Genomic DNA, 18,760 nt, shown 5'->3' with positions numbered 1-18,760 from the left:
CCCTAAACGTGCTTCACTTGGGCTTTCAGTACCAGGAGCTTGTGCTCAGGGAACAGTTCCCTCAGCACAGAAGAAGGTCCTCAATGCTCAGAGTCGGTGGGGGTGGGGACGGGGACAGGGATGGGGCTGGGGGTGGGGATGGCATGTGTGCATGCACACCCGTGTGTGTGTGTGTGTGTCTTTGAACCTATTGGAGGACTTAAGACAGTGCAACATTAGGAAGAGCTCCAGCTCTAGAGTGAGAAAAACCTGAATTTGAATCCTGACTTTGCCAGTTACTAGCGTGTGACCCTGAACAAGTTGCTTCCCCTTCTGAAACATCAAGTTCCTCATCTGTAAAATGAGTCATGATAATGCCGGCCTCATGGCTATTGTGAGAACCTGAGCGGTGGATGCGACGATGCCTGCAAAGCCATGGTAGAGTGCCTGGCACATCATGAGCACTCAAGGCACCACGGCTACTGCCTTCTTTTTCCAAAGTTTCCTCAGAATCTAAGACACACATGTGCACGTGTGCATATAAACACACACACACGTGGTCTCTTTCCTCTGTTTTTAACCTCCAGTTCTCTGAAAAGTACCTATAGGCAGCATAGGATATTCTTTACTACTATAAACCATGAAAACTTAAAAATATTTAAGGAGGGTTCAATACATAAAAACTACTGAGCTAGACACTATGTCAGGTGCTTTAAAGATGGACTCAAAGTTTATGCTAAAGAATTGGAAAATAGAGTTGGATAGAGAGCTTGAGTCACCAAGACACCTCTTTTCCTTTATTTAAGCAGGTCCTGAAATCCTATCTATCTTCTCTATAGAATCTTTCTTAAATAAGTGGGGAGGGTGATGTTGGAAATCTTCTGCAAGCCATTCCCTTAATGCAGATATTCAGATGGAGGCAGGCTGATGAGTGAGGGGACCAATGTAAACAGAACTTGAAGCTCCCAGAGAAAATGTAGGAACATATGTGGTTATTTGTGACAACTGTGTATCAACAAGTAATACCCCTATGTCTAGTACCTACCTACCCCAGCCTCATGAATAGCATGCATAATTGTCCTCCTTGATATTACTTGTATCAACAAGTAATACCCCTATGTCTAGTACCTACCTACACCAGCCTCATGAATAGCATGCATAATTGTCCTCCTTGAAGGCACCACTATCCATTCTGGCTTTTTCTGAGGATCTGTAATCTTTAGGATCCTGTTTGAAGCCACATAGGCAGAAAGTAGAATCGAACTACAAACCACTATGGAGGGAAACAGAGTATTCACACCCTTCCCCTCAATTCCCAAAGCAATATATACAAATATCATACCTATGAAAACAGACATCTACATATACCACAGAAATATATCATGCCCCTGCTCTTGGCAGGCACCCAACTAGCCCCAGCTGCAGCCTTAAGCAAAATCTCTTAGCAGCTACTTGTGGTGGCCATGAAATATGATCATACAGGAGTCATATTCCTCATACCTGTTCAACTTGGAAACCAAATTCCTGGAGAAACCAATGAATAGCTCGCCTATTCAAAGAGTCAGTGATTGCAAAGCAGCAGGATTTTCTCTGCTGGCATAGATTTGTAAACTGGTGTCAACCAAAATTAAAGCGGGAGCTTTCTGAGAGTATGTGTTTCACAGGAAGGCAATAAGGGAACTTAAGCCCATGACAACCCTGCTTAGGTTGGCGGAGATATTCTGCAAAAGAAGACAAGTGGGCACATGCCAAGCCCTGAGACTCCTGAAATGATCAGGAGAGAATATAAAAGTCAGTGTGTCCTGTGGGCAGTGTGAATCTCCTGTTACAAATCTCTAGTTACAAATTTGTAACTGTATTTGCTGACTCCCTCCACTAAGGCACTGCACTATTTCAATTCAATTCAGCGTGTATGTGTTTAGTCACTAATGTGTGCCGGTGGATGCTGTTTGTTTGAGGTGTCAGGGGTGGTGAGGGGAGGCCAGGGAAAAACTCAGGAAAAGTGTAAGGCATAGCTCCTGCCTTCCAGAGTTTATAGTCTTGTCACACACACACACACACACACACACACACACACAGAGTACTATGAAATATCAGTACAAGGGAGAATGTGATAAAGTTTCCAAAAATAGTTCAGGTGGTGAACTTAAGAAATCTCTAATCCATTAGAAGACTTGAACTGGGACTTAGTGTTTCTCCCTTCTTTCCTTCCTTCCTTCCTTCCTTCCTTCCTTCCTTCCTTCCTTCCTTCCTTCCTTCCTTCCTTCCTTCTTTCCTTCCTCCCTCCTTCCCCCTCCCTCCCTCCCTCTCTCCCTTCCTTCCTTCCTTCCTTCACCAAACGGTCACACCCTATACACCACTGTATGCCAGATACTGGAAATACGATGTTGAGCAAAATAAGACACAGAACCCATTCTCATGGAGTTTACAAGCTAAGAGGTGACTGGACTTCCATCAAATTTCTTTATAACGCAAATAGTAGCAATTCTTGCAGCCTTGCTTTTGGCCTTCATATGTTCCATCCAGTCAGTCATCTATTTCTATTTCTCCTGGTGCTTCCCTGATAATCATCCTAAAAGCTCCCATTCATTGAAGGCTTACCATGTGTTCGATACTAAAATCTTTACTTGTATTATCTCATTGAATCCTTGAATCAGTCTTATAAAATCAGTGTGATTATCCCCACTTTGAGTTTAGGGAATCAGGCCCAGAGAGGTTAAAATTTTCCCCAAGGTCACACAGCTTGGAAGGATTGAGATCGAAGCCTCTCAGATTCCAAAGCCACCTATTCTATGAGGTATTCCTTGAAGATCTAGCTGTGCAGGTTAAGGGTATCAGGAAGAAGCATTTTGTTGTCACCTGCATTAGAATAAAAAGGGAAATGTGGCACATGAAGTATTAAAAGCTTTTTTTAGTAGGTAATCCAGCGAAATGACAATCATACCTTTATTTCTCCTTGGCCAACAAATGAGCAACAAATATTTGTTCTTTTTAACACTAAAAATCTAACGAAAACCTCCTCTATTTAGCCTTGTATGATTTTTTTTTTTCATTGATGCCCTGAAACATCAACTTCCTTCCTCCTGGGATCCCCATGAAGGCTGATCTAAAGAAAGATGTGGTATTTGCTCCAAAGTGTTGATTCCCAGGTACCCTTTCTCTCCCTTTCCACTAAATGCTCAACCTCAAGGGCCACCATCAACAGCATTTGGCAGGCGATTCTCCTGAGAGCCTCAGAAGCCTCCTGCAGAATTTCTGCTCAACCCAAGCCTCCCCAAGGTGACCCAGCAAAGGAGGGGAGACCCGCCACCGTGTCCTGACATTCTCCACAGCTTCTTTTAAGGAACAGCTGGGCCATAATAGAAGGTTACTCAGGGATACCCACAGGTTTGACAGGAGCCCATATTTTAAACAGAGCGGATACTAAATCCATCCAACTCCTGGAATGTTACTACTCTCTCAGGAACCTGAGAGAAGTTTCTGATGCTGATCTATAAATCTCCCTGGCCTAAAATACCCCAAATTAGTTTCTGTGCCATGGGAACATAAAAATGATATGGCTTTCTTCTTTGACGTGTCAGTTAATAAAGAGTGGGCGGTGGAGCCCAGATGCTGCCTGACAGGTCTCTGAAGGGTTTATTCGTTAAAAATGGGAAACACTTTAATTACCTGTTTGGGTTTTTTGTTATATGTGTGCATTACATGTTTAAAGAAAAAAAGCAGGTCCTTTGGACATTCAGGAAATTATATCATTAATTATGTCTGTCAGAACACTATGTGGCCTAAAGTAAATGGAAATTTCTTTTTCCCTTTCTTCTTCCTTTTAAAATGTTTTAAAAATATTGTTTTTGTAATATTTCCACAGACTCTACTAAGTACTTGATTAATGAGGAGAGTAGATTTAGCAAAATTGCTGCATTTTGTTAATTGATGGCTTGCTTAACAGAAAATCTACTTTCCCTATGTATGTGTTACTCAAACTAATATTGATGCTAATTTGCATTCCTAACATACAGTAGCCATGGGGGAAAGGGGAGCTAAGCCAGGTGCCTAAATGGTATAGGGTTGGGATCATGATTCTGGAAGGCATCCCCCACTGAATCCCGGAGACAGGATTGCCATTCCCTTGCAAAGTGTCATCCACTTGATGTGAAGACCCACTGGCTTTGCAGCCATGAAGGACTGATGAGACAATACAGTTCAGGAAACTCTGGACTAAGAGCCAAGGAGGGGGTAACCGTCTCTGGCCAATGCAGAGAAGAACATCCTGGTTTGAGGCCATATACTGCCTGTCTCAGATCCTAGCTCCCATCGGACCGCACTGGGTTGGGAAGTCAAGAGTATGGTCCCTGTATCTTTGGGAGATAAACTCTTCAATAGGCTTGGAAGAGAACCCACACCCCATGATTTCAACCTAGAGCTGGTTTTGTAGGGAGTCCCCAGGGAAGCAGCTATGCTGATTCTTAGAGCACTTCAAAGAAAAGAAGGGATAATTGGAGCCCTGGTGCACTTGGAGAGAAGAAAAATTTAGCCAATATGCGCTAAAGCCAACAAGATTCTTTGAAATGCTCTGTAGAACTCTCACCTCTTCTAGGGCTCAGTGGTTGGCAACCATGGTCACTGCCATTCTTACTTGATGGTTCAGCATGGCAAAGGATTCATAAATATCCCCATCTGTGAGGCTGTGCATGAAGAAAGAGGGTGCCCTCTAAAACTGTAATGGCTTCAAAGAATGGATGAGACCCTCAAATGCACTGCAGGTGGGAAAATAAATTAATGCCACCTTCCTGGAAATCTACTTGGCATAATATATCAAAATGTATAAAAATGTTCACATACTCTAAGTCAGCATTCTCCTCACTAGGAAGCTACCTTAAGGAAATAATCAGAGATAGGAACACAGATTTATGTTTAGGAATGTTTATCTCTGCATTATCATAACAAAAAAATTGGAAACTAAAATATCAACAATAGGAGATTGGTCAAATGCATTCTGAAACATCCAGACTATGGAATTTGAAAAGGCTATGTAATGTTTTTGAAAAATACTTAATGACATGGAAAACTGTCCATGTTAATGGTGACTGAGTTATTGGATTCTGGTGATTTTTATTTTCTGCAGCATAGTTTTTTGTGTTTTTTAAATTTTCTACAATGAGCAAGAATTATTTATATTCAGGGAAAAAACCACACTATTATAGAACAAAAAGAAAGAAAGAATGTTGAGTGTAACCTTTGACCAAACAATGATTTGGGCTCCATATTCTTCCCTAAGACAGATGGTAGGCCCTCTTTTATTTGATTGGAAGGTCATCATCATTCACCTTGGAGAGCTGCACTGAAGCTGACATTAGTCAAGTTTTCTAGCTCCTCTTGGACACAGGTAGTCTCTTCTAGAGGAACCCAAAAAGGCATCCTGTACATACTATAGGCAGTGAACTGTAGATGAACCTAAGTTTATGCAGAGACTGGTGCCTTGGCAGCCAAGCTCAGAAGGGCTGGCTTTCCTTCTGAGTTCTTTACAGGCTGCCTAGCAAAGGTCACACCAATATTGATGGTGGTCTTGGACTGAGAGGGTAGGACACTAGTCATTAAAACAGAGCCAGCTGTCCCGCAGCACTTGTCGCCAGTGTAATTGGTGTCTTGCTTTCCCATGCCCTTATTCCAGGAGAAAATTGTTTGGTTGGGTTTGGGGTATTTGTAAACTGCAGTGACCCCTCCAATGAAGGTCCATGTCCTACTCTCCTTTCATAAACTCAATATCTATTCGCCAGAAGGCAAAATTTCCCCTGCCACCCTCTGAGTGTACATTAGGGCTATGTCAATCACATCACACAGGGGCATGTGGAAGAAGATAAAACTTCTCAAACATGAAAAAAAAAGCTCCATCTTTATCCAAATCCCAGGCACACTTTGCCAAACACTTCCCCCTGAAATTTTCAAGGCCATGTGTTTGAAAGGGAAATTTAATCCACATGTTTCTGATTCATATGTACACTTAATGCATCAAAATATCATCTCTTTGAAGTCCAAATGGCCTTTTTATAGACTTCTTCCTTAGGAATGGAAAGTTATGTTTGGCCAAGAACTAACAAATTCGAACCCTCCACAGTCCAAGTTCCTTTCCAAGTCCCCAACTCCGAAGATTGAACCAGGTTTTGAAATACACCCTCCGTCCCCCTAGCCACCCCAATGTAACTGTAAATCTTGGGATACTTATTTCCACCATGCCTTCTCAATCTTGATCATATACTTTCATGGAAGCTTCCAATGAAAGCAAATTAAGAGCTATCTTCCAGTGAAGTACCACAATAATACCATGAGGGAGAGCAGGTAGAGGAAGGGCTAGCCCTCACTGCCCACTCCAGGGACCTGAGAAGGAAAATCAAGTGATTGGCCAGGAGTAACAGAGCGGTTGGGGGCAGAGCCAACAATTCAGTCTCAACTGAAGAACAGGGCTGGGGATCCCAGGTTTCCCCTGGGAACCCTGATGGTAAAACATCACAGTGGGAAGATCTGGATTCAGAGCTTCCACAGTTTTATTCTCAAATGTTCCATTACAGACATGGCTCCAAACCTCATGATGAATGGATAGGACTATAAGCCCATGAAGCCTCCTCAAATCTCCTGTCTGAAGATGATTTGAAACATAAGTCAACGCTGTCAAAACTGGAAGCTGGGGAAGAGCACTGAAAAAGATGAGAGAGAATTATCCGTTTCATGCAATGTTTTCATCAAGCTGAGCCCTCCCCACTAGCTGGGCCCCAAGTTGCTAATGGTCGGTGGGCCAGAGAAGGGTGGTATCTTCTGAGTTAAACAGAGAGGATCCATTCTTTGCCTCTGAACCCCTCTCCAGACAGTGGGTCCCTTGAATACAAGTCTCTGTCTAATTAATTCATTGTCATATCCACCACAGTGCTTGGTATATGGGGGTTAATACACTATCATTGAATAAATTGAGTATGCCTATTTAAAATAAAATTTAATGGACTCTTCTATTATTCCTTTGACCATCCCTTCTACTTCTTCACTCACTTGTACTTCCAAAATTTAACTGTAGAAACATTATCAGTACCATCTCTCCAATGTACCCACTATTAAGCATTATTTAGTAAAAATAAATCAAATCTGTATCTTAAGCAATTTGCCTGCCTTCTATCATTAATCTTTTCGAGTGGGCGGATGAACGGTCATTTGTAAACGGGCATAAAACACAGCGAATGTGAACTGCAAATTCAGTTAAGCTTGCCTTCTTAAGATAATAACTGAAAATGTTTATCAACTCAAAGATAATGCATCTAAAAATAGCCAGTCATGTCTACATTAGGGAGTCAGGAAACACTGTGGCTTATTATTTCCACCCTTTTTAGGCTTTTCTAACAAACTTCACCAGTTAAAACCATACTGATCTACTCTTGAATGTGTTAAGTAATACTGATTTCAAACTGTTTTTAGAGAATTGCTTATCAAAGCTCTGTCAACCCCAAGAGTTGACGTGAAAGTAATAAGATGCTTCTCACCTTTCAGCTTCCCTGGTGGAATCCACATCTGTGAGTTTTTAGTAAGCCAAAAATTGGAATAAACTAGCCAGGCTACCATTCCTTCTCCAAATAGTAAATACTGCCATAACTACCATATGTTTTGGAGAACCCAGTTATGTGCCACTTCTGCTGTCCAGATGCAAAAACTGAAACAGGTGGACTATTACATAATATGCCAACAAGCTGGATTTAGAATTTGATGATCAGCATCTCCTGTCTATGGCTTAAACGTCTGAGTAGTATCAGATCCCAAAAGCTCTTCCTTCCTTTCAGTCTCATGGGAGAGTAAGGGATCTTGGGGATGATCTGATTCTATGGCTTTTCAAAAAATGCTTAGTAGCCAGTTCTTTCTATCCATTAAAATCTTATGCAAATGGCCACTATGTAAAGTCCATACTCTTGAGGGGACTCTGGTTGAAGATCAAGTAGTGGGGTACTAGGAACCCCTTGTCTATTTGATCCTCAAAGACTGACCAGAATTCCTCAAAGCACAGGTTGAAAACCTGTTAAACAGTTCACTCCTCAAAGCCCCCAGCGTTCACTGAACTGACTTACCTAGTCTCTAGGCTAATGAAAGAATCAAGCCTCATCTCCAGGGGTCCTAACTTTGTGAGTTCTCTGCCCACTATATCACACTGAAATAATTTAGCAGGGGAAGATTCATTTTCTAAATCAGCAACCCCATGATTGCTACAGCCTAAACATCAGAATCAAAAATGGTTAATGCGTGGAAAACAGAACCTTCTTGGATCAAGATAAAATCATAAGTAGGAGATAGTGTCATAGTTTAGATCAGGAATTGGCAAACGTTTTTCTGGAAAGGGCCAGATAGTAAATAGTTTAGGCTTTGCCATATGGTCTCTGTTGCGAGTATTCAACTTTCATTGTAGTCATAGACAATATGTAAATGAATGAGCGTGGCTGTGTTCCAATAAAATTTTATTTATGGACTCTGAAATGTGAATTTCATATAATTTCACATGTCACAAAATACTGTTTCTTCTTTTGATTCCCCCCCTCCACCCCCCGCCAAATGTTTAAAAAATAATAACCATTACTAGCTTACAGGCAGAAAAACAGGCTGATTTTGGCCAATGGGCTGAAGTGTGCAGACTTCCATCTAGAAGAAAACTTTGCTCTACAAAATGCTTAAGCAGGACTGAATAAGGTCCACAGGCTCTATAAGTGCTTAGCACATAGTTCTTAGAAGAGCTCAGACAAGGTAGTCACTCCCTGAGTGTGAGCATAGGGGCTGCCTTTTATTCCAGTCCTGAAGGCCTAGCAGAACCCCACTGGGGAAAACTAATGTCTCCTTGCCTTTGACTGGGAACCAGTGGGGTCAGTGCCCTGTTAAGGGGCGTGGTAGGAGGTGGTGAACTTAACGAAGGGTCTGTGGCTCAAGGTGGAGGAAGGAAGGTGAAGACCTGGACTCTGGTGGCAAGATCCCACCTATCTGATGCTGAGACCATTTAAGCAGTTCACTTGCAGACAGTGTTTCATTTCACTGTAGATTCGGGGTGATAATAGGAGCCAGGATCACTTATTTGGCTCTTATATCAGAATCATTCATTCACTGTCCTGCATGCTTATAACCATCATAGTATTACCTAACATGGGCAAATAGGGAGTGTTGATGTGCTGTATTCCATCTTTTGGGAACTGGGTGAGTTTTTCTCATGGAAACAATTTTAAGAATAATTAGTGGTGTCACCACTACATTAAACAAGCATAACTCAGAGGATTTAGCCATAAAATGACTTACTCAGTGGAGCTTAATCGGTGGATACCCTTGGATGAAAATTTGGGCAGTCTCTCAACTTTTCTGATAAGCTTTAAGAAATTTAAATAGTCTCAATCCATTATTATAAATGTCTAATCCCATGTAAATGTCAGGCTTGCTATAAAGTTAAATCTTTCCCCCCTCCCCCCGTCACCCCTACCCCAAGCTAGGGCCTAACTATACACAAGAAGCCTAAGATCAGGGAAAGGGGCTAAAGAAAATGTCTTCCCTCTTCCATGGCCCAGCACTTTTATTCCTCCTCCCTCAGTTTGCTAAATGTGTTTTCTGACACCTCAGAATCAGAAGTCATGGAAGAAGTAGAGGAAATCAGGCAGGTATGTTCTTACTTGACTGATCTTATTGTGATACTTCAGCATTGCCACTCTCGGGACCTGGCAGGCGTCTCAAGATAAATCTCTCATGGGCACTTTTCTGGGTTCTTTGGAAATGCTCCATAACTGTAGGTCTGCACCAGCAGAATGCACTTCTCTGCCAGCTTCTCTGCCAGTGGTGGCTTACTCCTTCCTTAGCCCTAAGAAATCCAGCTGTGCCTCCAGCTTCCCCCTGCTGCGGTCTGGGTGTCCCTCCTTTCAGAGAGGACGTAAGGAGACACCACACCTGTTATCTCTTGCTGCAGCCCTGTTATCTGCCCTGACAACTCTGAAAGTGCTAATCAATCTCACCGCAGAGCAAACTCTCCTTCACTCCTCAGGTCACAGTAACTAGCCTGTCTATCTCAGCTTTGGGGCTTTCCGGGCGATGTCAGACACAAGAACAGCCTAAAGGGACACACAAGTCCAACGGGTGTCCTAGAAGCCCATTTCTCTTTATTTGAAGAGGATGGGGAACAACTCCTCTGGGGGATTCTTTTGGGTTGAACTTCCTCTCCCCAAAAATGATCTCCACAAATTTTCAAATGTACTCCTCTCCTAGACCATTTTACATCCTCAATATGGATGAAGGGTTCAAGGTCTTAAGTTTTCAGGCAACTGCTTTGTAAATCCTGGTCTTACACTTCAGTTTGGAATGTTATTTCCATTGTCATTGGGTGTCAACAGAAACTTCCATGGGGACCTCCTTTTTCAGTCATTTATGAGGAGAGTTTCCCAAGCACACCTTTGCTATAATGCAATGAAACCAGTGTGAGAGCACCACAGCTATAGAAGCTGGTCACGGCGACAGCCCTGTCCTCATGTGAAAGTTTCCACAGCATCAAGGCCCTGCTTCTCCTGATTTACATGGCACTAAGGTAGCCAGTGGACTATTCATTGCCCCGAGCAAACCACATGCTTCCTTTCTCACAGTATTTGCTCATGCTGTTCCCTCAGTCTGCAGGGCCCTCCCTTTCTTTCCCATCGGAAAATCTTACTGATATTTATCCTTCAAGGTTTTGCTGAAATGCCACCACTGCCATGAATTTTCCCTCAAAGCTCCGTTTCGAATTCTCTACTCCTCCTCTTGTGTTTCCATAGCACTGTGCTTCGTAGCCCCAATGTTGTTGTCTTTAGGAATTATTTTAGCCAACTGTATACATGGCTGCCTCTCCCACAAGCCAGTGAGCTCTGCAAACGGCAGAGACCTTGACTTACTCCTCTTCATATACCCGCTGTCTCGGCACCAGGCCAAGGTTCTGCTTTATCAAGGCAGAAAGAGGACAGAGGGAGAAAAGGATCCCAGGTGCCCTCAAAAGTGGCAGGAACCACAGCTTTAGAACAGTGAGGGTCTGCCCTGAGCAGTCTTGCCAGGCAGCCATTCCTATAGCACAGGACACGCCCACAGTACATTAGATAAATGGGGAAATGATTCCCACATTGCACAGGACCCTGCCTGTGCTCTGGCGACCCTCAGACCTGGTTGGCCAGTTCTGTGTGTCCCACAGTCCCTGTGTTCTTGATGTTTTAGTGACTAACACCGGCAACACCACTTTGTCACATGTGCAGATCACATGGACTTTTGCATCCTCTCTTCTCTCCTCCATTTCCTGGCCCTTAGCCAATAGTTGACCAGTGAGGGAGTATCAAAGTTCAGCAATCTTACCTCAAGGCAGGACAAACCTAAAGTGTCATTTAGGCTACAGAGCTCCCTGTGCGATTGGGCTGAGTGACTTACCTGGGGTCACACAGCTAGTAAGTGGCTGATATGGAATTTGAACCCAGGCACTATTTACCATTCCCATGGATGGCTTGTGATTTTAAGTATTACAGCTACCACGTTAGGTCTAGAGACAAAGGGAGTGACTCACACCATTTACAAAAAAAGAAAGAGGAAAGCAGAATATTTCTATATTCAACTACAATATGGAAAATGGCTAGATTAATCCATTCCCAAATTATTTGCATTGCACAGATATTATTTTCCGAGTGAAAAAATGAAAAATTAAGATCTTTAAACCCAGAAAGAACTGGCATTGAAACCCAAGTCTGTTACAAGTCAGCTGTGAGGCCCCAGCTAGATTATTTCATTTCTTCCACTCTCAGTTTTTCCATATATAAAATAGATATAATAACACCTAACTTGCTCTGTTATAGAAAGGATTAACTATAGTATATACAAAGTGCCTAGCACATGGTCCACAGTCAATAAATGGCCACTGTAGTAGTATTAGTGGCAATAATATAGACCTGGCCTCTGTGATTTGTGTAACTTTGAGGCTCACAAGTACAAATATAAAACCTCACCATGCATAGTGATAATCCCTAAATATAATGGAGTGTTATTGGTAAAAGTTAAAACTTTGAAGACTGCATTTGGGAAAAAAGAATATCTATTTAGAGAGACCCGTGTACTTACACTCCGGCTGGCATGTCAGGGATGATCTATCTGCCAGTAATCAATGTCTGTTGGGAAATGAAAATAATTATAAACATCATCGTGTGAGAACTAGGGAATGAGTCCTTCCCAAGATGGGTTGCAACTGCACAATTTCAAGCTGACATTTTATTTCACCTTAAAGAAATAATTGTATTTAATAAGGTAGTTATCACTAAAGGGTAGGGGTCTGGAAACCAAGCTTCTATTATCTGATGCATAACAGTTACAAGCAAGATCTGTTTGGGGTTGAGAAAGTCATAGAGAGCCCCCAAAACTACTTTTCCAAAATGTGTTAGAACCCCAACAAAGGTACGTAGGTACTGAGACCTTAAACTCCATTGGAGTCAAATATCAAGTTTACTCTTAGAATAGGTGTATATACTTCCATTTGCCTTTTTGTTTTCTGGTTATAGATCGTGTTTGTTTGTTACACAGGTTGTAGGAAAACAGCTCTGGATAGCCTTGACCATTCTAGAGGTGACAGAACAGTACATGGTAGATTTGATTCATGAAGACAACCAAATATGGCCAAAATATTTACTCTATTTTATACGCCCATTTGACTGTCTATGGAGAAGAAAATTAGCCAAATAAAAGCAAAATCGCCATTTACTTTGGGCCCAACTGCCACTGACTCTGTCTCTGGTTCCAGGCTAACATGATAGACACACTCTTTCCCCACCAGAAGACTGATTAACCATTCCAAGTTTCTAAACAAATCTAGAAACACAGCCCCACTGAGGACCCATGGCCAGTCAATATTTGCCAGCCTCCCAACCTCAAGTGAGAGGAACAAGCCAGAGGTTCATAGGTCTCTCTGAGCAGGTCAGGTTGATGCAAAAAAAGCTGATTTATGGAGAGTGGAGTGGGAGACACTTCAAAAATATATCTTCTTTTATTACTTGGCCTTTGAGTTGAACTTAATTACATATAAGATAGAGGTTATTGCTCCCCTCTGTCTTCTTTTATTTGTTTATGCCAAAGCAACCAGATGTCATCAGAGCAGGAACAACAGTCATTTGAGAAGTAAATATTTCTGTCAACCCACCTGCTAGGCACCATGGAGGCCAAAAAAAAAAAAAAATCAATCTTTTAACTGAATTAAATTTGTTTGGGTTTTTGTTATTTTATGGAATTCAGACACTCTGACCTGTGAATGCCTCAAATTGTTTGGCATAGCATAAAAAAATACAAGTAATAGAAATGATCCTTCAGCCCTGAGTGAGAGATAATTTACATAGATAATCTCTCAAAGACAGACACAGGGAAGGGGCTACCACACACAATGGATGAAATTTGAAGATCCTGGATTAGATGCCTGGCTTGGCTATTAGACGGATCTTGACTCTGGACATGTTTTTTCATTTCCTTTATTTTTATATGTAAATTGAGAGATATAGATTCACTGGCTGAAATCTAAGATTGCTTCTCGCTGCATGACTCTGATCTGGGGGAGGGTGGGGACAGCCATGTCACACGTGTAGGATAATTACAAATTCCATAAGAAACCTAGTTCCACTTGTAAATAGAATCATTGTAAAATAACAGCTAATATCTTCCCAAATGCATGATTTCTCACTGCAAAACAATGATGTTAATAAATACAATTTATATTAAGTTGATGGCGAGTCTTTGAAAATTCAATTAATTTTTAAACATTTATTTATGCTCTTATTATTTCTAGTTTTACTCCACTTTTCAAATTCACTGAGAAAACTCAAATTAGTAATGGTCTTTTACCAACATTATGGTGTATTCCGTTTCCATCAGGCAGTACCCATCAGTAATTTTTCAAAGGTTTTGTGTGTAAGAAAATAAGACATACATGTTAAAACTATCCTAATTGTGGTTTCATGTAGCGCTCTCTGAATAAGGTGGTAGATCCTACCTGAATGCAAAGACACACCTTAGTCACTGATGCTTTTTAAGATCCTCATTTGAAAATAACAACAACAATAATAATAATTACACGCCTCTGGTTTCAAATATGCAGGCATAAAAAAACTTGCCAAAATTTGAACAACTTCTTTTTCTTTCAAACACATCAAACAAAGCTCAGAACCTTCAAATCGTTTATTATTTTTATCTTATCACACAGTTCCTGTTGCAGGTTGAATTCCCAGGAAAACACCCTGAGATAAGTGTGTAGGAAGTTTATTAGGGAGTGCTCCCAAGATGAGCATCTAAGGAAAAGAAGGGACTCAGAAGCAGGGATTGAGAAGAGGGAGAAGTTGGGCTGTGATATAGTCTTAACAAACACCTCTACCAAACCCATAGGGAACCCTGAAGCCAGATGGTCCTTCAGAGCTATCCCAAGTTAAGGTAAAACAGATGGAGGAATAAGTCCTTTAGCCCTGAAGTTGGATCTTTGTAGCTCTTCACAGCACCCACTGTAGTTCCTAATGGAGCCAGTTTTAAGTATGTTAACAGTCCAGCTGGTTTGTTATCAACAATATTTGTTGAATATATACCATGTTCTCATTACTACAGAGACTGCCCAATTTTATATAGGTATCTTTGCTATCAAGAAACTTATAATTTACTTGAGGAGAACAGATTAAAATGCAAAAAAAAATATTTGCACAATAAAATTTTAAAATAACAGGTAAAGACAACAACAGCTGAGAATTGAGGGTAATCAGACAGAGGTCATTTTAAAATTTGAAGGATAGAGGAATGACTTAATTCTGTGAAGCTTGGAACAGGAGAACTTGAGATATGTCTTTAAGGTTACTAGGATTTTGATGGGTGGAGAGCAGAGGGAAAGTCGTTCTGGGTAGCAAGGTAGCAACAACAATCAGAGGGCAAAATGCAAAGCACTTGGGAGTAATCTTTGTAAAAGGACCGTAACTCTTCGAAGAAAAGCATACTAGGACTGGAGGTAAGAGAAGTGCGCAGTGAGATGTGGAGGCCACTCAGGTGGGTCCAGCTTTTCTGGGAAGCATGAAGGTGGAAGCATTTGGCTCTTCCAGGAATGGCAACAGCAATGACCACTTTTGATTTATCAAGTTCTGATGAGGGCAGAGGCAACCTGGTTCTGGGACTCAATGTGGCAGCATCTCTCTTAGCAGGTCAGTTCCAGCCCAGCCTAGAAGACCATTTTTCTGCATTCCCAACAATTCCGTGAGCTAATATTCCTTAACAAATACCTTTCTTCTTAAATTAGTCAAAGCAAATTCTGTTGTACGCAATGAAGAACCCTAATATATACACATTTTCCTATCTAACATTCACAACAATTGCATGAGTAGATAGTATTATCCTCATCTTACAGGTAAGGAAACTGAAGCTACGAGGTTAAATAAATGGTCCAAGGTTTTCTGGTAAGTATGTGGTCAGGCTCAGATTTGAAGCTAGGACAATCTCATGCTTAAATCCATGCCATTTCCACAATATCATAACTGTTTCCCGAAGGCAGAGACATGAATGAGTCTCAATATTTTCCATATGAGTGTGGGTATCTACAAACAGAATAGTTTCCATAATGGGTCATTAAACATTACATTCAGACTCTGGACTGAAATACATAGTACTAGATGTGAATCATTCCGATGGCAGAGCAACACCAAAAAGTGGAAAGTTGCCTGCAGCCCATGTCAAAGGCAGAAAAGGATGAGTCCCTGGAGCCAGTGGGCCATCCTAGCTCTGCCCAATTCTACTTTCTGTGATTGTTTACCAATTTAACAACCAAACTCAACAGTCATCTCTGTAGCCTCATAAATAAATTCAAGGCCACAATGTAAAACAAGTTTTGCCCTACTCAACCCATGTTGTTCCATATATTGAATTTGATCATCTCATGAAGGTTAAATTCCTCCCTGCAAATAACAGGTAATTTAACCACCTGTCTTAGCCCTTTCAGCTTCAAGATCAATTTTATTAGTCAGACTCACTAGACAGTGGCCAAGAGTGTGTATTTCTAAGACCAAGTGTCCATGGTTAAAAGCAGAATCTGTGGCAGGATAAGAAAATAAATGATACAGTATGACCATTACCTCCTCCTAAGCCCAAGGAAATATGATCACCCCAGACTCTGTACCATAGGCTTCACCTTGGTAAACTAGCAGGAAGACTCACGGTCAATGAGTCTCAGTGCAGCCATTCTGTACCTACCACAACTAGCTTTCTGAAACTCTGCCAGAGAATGACATAGGCTCCAGGGGAAAGAAAACTTACACTCTGACCTCAACACTTCAAACCTGACTTCACACCAGTTTAAAACACTTTATGGCACCCTTCCATTCATACAGTGTTCTGGATGTTCCTTTCTGTCCTCAATTCCATCTTTAGCACAGCTGACAAATGCTGCATGGACACACAGCTGTCTCCCAAGAGGAGCCCCATACTTTTTAAACAGCTTTGCTTTGTGACCTGACCTGCAGGCAGGCTGCATACTTCAGTGCACTGACAGCTAAGTCATGTCTTTTGTCCCAGGCACACAGATACAGCAGGGTAGGGAAAGTTCACAGGCAATGCTCACATTTCAAAACGTAAATAAATGGCTCACACCAGAGGCCCAGTGCACTTAAGTTTGGAAGACAAAACCTCCCAAAGAAAAGAGTGACCCAAAGGGTACTATTCAGAAATCCCTCCAGCACCTTGTGGCTATGACAGCTGCACCTGGAGGGCTGAAAATGAGGCAGATCTACCACCAGCAGGAGACCAGATGTCCCACACTGGGTAGGACATGTCAACAGTCTTAACTTCTATTCCTTCCTGACTTGTTCCCTACATATCTTTCTGATATATTTTTTCCCTACTGAGCCCTATTCCTTTCTTCCTTTCTTTTTTTTCCTTTATTCCCTCTTCTCTCTCTATTATACTTTGTACTTCTTATTCCTCCAGATTCTGCTCGTATTTCCTGGTTCTGTAGCTCCTATTTTTTCTTATACTTGCAAACCTTTTATTTTCTTCCAGTTTTCCAAAGACCTTTCACAGCTGTTCCCATCTGTTTCTCCTAAATGACCCTCCCCTCTTTAATCATACACATATCCTCTCTGATTCCACCTGTCTTTAATAGGCTGGACCCTACAATCTCCACACCCTAAATCCTACTAACAAATATAAGCTTGGGATAGGGGTGGCTAGGGGTCCTGAATTCATTCACCCTTTAAACACCAGCCACAGATAACAGACTCACTAATAGGTACCAACTTTATCATTTTTCTGCAGTCATCTGGGGTTTTTTTTTTAATTTACTTTTTGATATTTAACTGATTTCAAACTTTTACAATTTTGCAACACAGATAATTCCTGTTCACTGTACAAAAGTAAGTCACAACAGATAAGTAGAAAGAAATGAAAAGTCATCTGCAAATCCACCCTTCAGAGAATACCCTGTGTTTCATGATTGACTTGATGAACACTTTTAAAGATACAAAGATGAATGAGAGAGACATCCTCTGAGGAAGAAAATAAATAAGCAAATACAATACAGCATATTTAGTAAACAGCAAGAATCAATAGGAACAAGGACAAATAATTCACACCTTGGGAAAGCCTCCTGGAGAAAGTGTCATCTAAGATGAGCCCTGAAAGAAGAGCAGCAATTAGCCAGGCACAAAAGAGGGAAAGGGAACTTCCCACAGTAAGTCCTTAAAGACAGATAGAGTTTGGCACTTTCAGAAAACCAAAGGGAGTTCAACGTGGTTGAAAGCAAGGGGCAATGTTAGTCGACAGGTAACATAAGGAGAGGTAAGGAGTGGCCAGAGGGCACAGGACTTTGTAAGCCACATGAAGAATTTTCCCTGAAGGCAATGGGAACACTGAAGGATATTGAGCAAGGGAATGACATGATCAGAGTTGTACTTTTAATGGAACCATAAGCCTAAAAGATAGAACCACAATACGCAATAGGTGCCACCCTCGTAATCAGAACTGGGAGGGAGGGCGGGAGGGAGGGAGACATAGGTAGTAAGTAGTAGAAGCAGGATATAATCTCAAGCAGTCAACTACGCTATACTCTTCATGATGTCTGTTAATGAGTCTTAACCACTCTGGATGATCAATCAGGAAACGCAGGCAAATATGTTTTGTATGTGAACTACACATCTTCCTTCTTATGATGGAATTAGCCCTTTGCCTTGGACTTGAGGAGTGATTGATTTCCCTGGTTGAGAGCTGGGTAAGCTGGAGCTGTGTGTGAGGAGAGACCTTTTAAGGGACACTCCACAAGCACTCTCAGTACCCAAGACCAGAAATGATCACATGAAATTACCCAGGTTGCTGTTTTGACTGCCCCCGAATCACAAGTGATTATTCAACTTCATGCTTTCATTTCTCTGTGCGGCTCTTATCACAGCATACTTCTCAATATTATTATTATTGAAAATTGGTTCAGATCCTGAAAGAACTTATGATTTCCCTACTCTTCACAGAGCCTTTTCTATTACTCACTGACACCAGGGCAATTTCTGTTGCTTGTTAAAGCAGTACAGTCAATATAATTGTTTGGACTTGAGCCTTAAGATTAGACAAGTGCTTCTTAAACTTCTTTATGGAAACTCAGAAAAAGAAGGAATACATTTCATCTTAAGATCTAGTACAAACATAAATATCTATATAATTGAAATGAAACTTTGAAGAAACAATAATTACCACTACAGCATGTGATGCAGGTTTCCATTTTCTTTTCCATTCCATTCTATTC

The 18,760-nt window shown here is 41.4% G+C and overlaps 1 long non-coding RNA gene across 1 annotated transcript in view; it reads right to left on the bottom strand.

The window, feature by feature from the left end:
* Positions 1-6,590: 6,590 nt before the first annotated feature.
* The window catches only part of LOC133089637 (uncharacterized), a 55,213-nt gene continuing 43,043 nt past the window's right edge, over positions 6,591-18,760 (bottom strand). Inside the window, exons 2-3 of the long non-coding RNA XR_009700726.1 lie at positions 12,091-12,137; positions 6,591-6,668 (exon numbers count right to left, since the gene is read on the bottom strand). This is a non-coding gene — a long non-coding RNA (uncharacterized LOC133089637). The remainder of the gene's footprint in view (positions 6,669-12,090; positions 12,138-18,760) is intronic.

This window comes from Eubalaena glacialis, chromosome 4 (genome assembly GCF_028564815.1).
Source record: "Eubalaena glacialis isolate mEubGla1 chromosome 4, mEubGla1.1.hap2.+ XY, whole genome shotgun sequence".
NCBI lineage: Eukaryota > Metazoa > Chordata > Mammalia > Artiodactyla > Balaenidae > Eubalaena > Eubalaena glacialis.
Note: the sequence above shows the minus strand (reverse complement) of the source record. Positions and strands in the feature narration are given on the sequence as shown.